The sequence below is a fragment of the Lactuca virosa genome, chromosome 1, assembly GCF_052849685.1.
Source record: "Lactuca virosa cultivar CGN04683 chromosome 1, Lactuca_virosa_CGN04683_v6, whole genome shotgun sequence".
Classification (NCBI taxonomy): Eukaryota; Viridiplantae; Streptophyta; class Magnoliopsida; order Asterales; family Asteraceae; genus Lactuca; species Lactuca virosa.
The window spans coordinates 219,238,546-219,240,753 of NC_136426.1; positions in this window are offsets into that span (position 1 = coordinate 219,238,546).

Below are 2,208 nucleotides of genomic sequence, written 5' to 3' on the forward strand. Positions count from 1 at the left end.
TCACAACCATATAAATGGTTTCATCCATTTGCAGATTGTGTTGAGCAAATTGTCCCATGATCCTTAACATTTCATGGAATTGTTCCATAACAGGAATGGAGTCAGTCATCTTGTAACCCATAAAGTTAATGACAAGAAACTTCTTTCTAGAAGCATCTTCAATTATGTACTTGGATTCAAGAGAATCCCACGGTTCTTTTGCAGTTTCAACATTTTGAGAGATATCAAATAGAGCATCAGACATACCATTGATAATATGACCACAACAAATGTAGTTATCAATATCCTACTTTGCTCTTCTTCTTGTTGCCTCCAAAGTCTCATCTTCAGCAAATTCTAGCATAGGTGTACTCAGAACATAGATCTGAAGTTGGACGTTATGTCTTAATGGATTAAGACCTCAAAATTGGAAATTGGTCATCTAGGGTGTACACATATGTACGTTGCGAGTACATGCCGAAGGTCCCGATGCTGTGAGGATTTTGAGTACATTGGGCGTACTCCGAGGGTATGCTGAGCGTACTCACCAAAGGGGAGACTTGGGCTTATTTCGGGCTATTTTGGGAATTAGAGACTTTGGGCCCTTGTTGGGCCGTGAGTTTTTCTATGATGGGATTTTTAGACTTGGACCCATTTTTGACATGGTATATCTTTTGGTCCTTGGGACTAATTGTGTATGGGCCATGGTGGGTTAGGCCCAATAAGGCAAGGATTAAGTAGCTTTTTCCCTTAAAGATAAGATTTAGAGTTTGGACCCTCGTGCTGGTCTATTGACCTCATTTCTAATTAGGGTTTATTTTACTTGTGATTTAGAGTGAGAGGACTGTGCGAGTCAGCAACTCAAGTGTGATTTGATACCTTTTGTCTGATGTGAGTTTCCTTTACTGTATCTGTGGGTCGAAGGGACCAATGTCAACCCACTAGTTTATGTTGTAGTATGATGATTGTTTTCGTGACAACGATCAGTTATGCCTATATTTGCTTGATGACTCTGTGATTCTTTTATTATGATATTATGTGGTAGTGGTAGGGGTGAAATATACCCGATCCGGTTAAAATAGACCGAAGGGGATTGTAAGCACCCAGATGTGCTTGACTGTGTCTGGTGGAAATAAACCGAAGGGGATTGAAAGCACCCATATATGCTTGATTGTATCCGGTAGAAATAGATTGATGGTGATTGCAAGCACCCAAATATGCTTGACTATATTTTTGTATGGTATGGAGTATTTTGAGGGAACTCACTAAGCTTTGGTCTTATGATTTTCAGTTTATATTTTAGGTACTTCCAGCTCGAAAGGGAAGGGCCCAACCTGATCGCACTGCATCCACCTATGTTTTTCCGCATCACGTGATTTTGAGATTTTGTACTCTGATAATATTTATTATGATATACTCTCGATTGTTTTGATATGATAATCGTATGATAGGAATGAATGTAAAAATGAAAACTTTATCTGAATTTTTGGGACGCTACAAGTTGGTATCAGAGCCTTAGTTTGAGGGATTCGGGCATACTCTTGGCTGTTTTCTGAAATCAAAATGAGGGCTTGGTATATTTTTCATAAAATAAAAGTTTTATTAAAGGATTTTCAAATAAAAGAAAAGAGGTGTGGTGCTTGCGATCAGCCGAGCTCAAGTAAGTGATTCCCAAAATACTCATATATATTTGTTTTGTTATATGTTATAAGAACTACACACTAGATTAGGGCTAAGGAGCGACTCATGATTTCATGCTACGAGAGATGCCTTTATATACCTGATTGTTTGAGCTTCTAGAATTGCATGCTAGTATGGATTTTAGATGATTGGATGGATTGGCATAATATGTGATTCCTTGTAGCATAAGAGGAATTGGATGTTATATTAGATTTGAATCTTTCTTGGTAGGAAGTGAGATTGAGATGTCCTCTATTTGCCTATGGCTTGGAGTGTTACTGCACGAGTATTGCTTGCTTTGTGCTTTATGGGACCCTTGATGATGTGAGTTAACTATTAAGTGAATATGTTAAGTCACATGTTGCATAGGTTAAATAATCTCAGAGTGACGGATTTGACCCCACTACGCAGCTCTTGTCTGAGGCTGACTGTTGTAAGGATGACTCTTTTACTAAAATGATTATCTAAGCTTTGTTCCATGTGATTGTATTCATGAAGTAGTTAACTGACATTATTGCGAGTCCTTCAGCAGCTGATGGTACGGTGAGG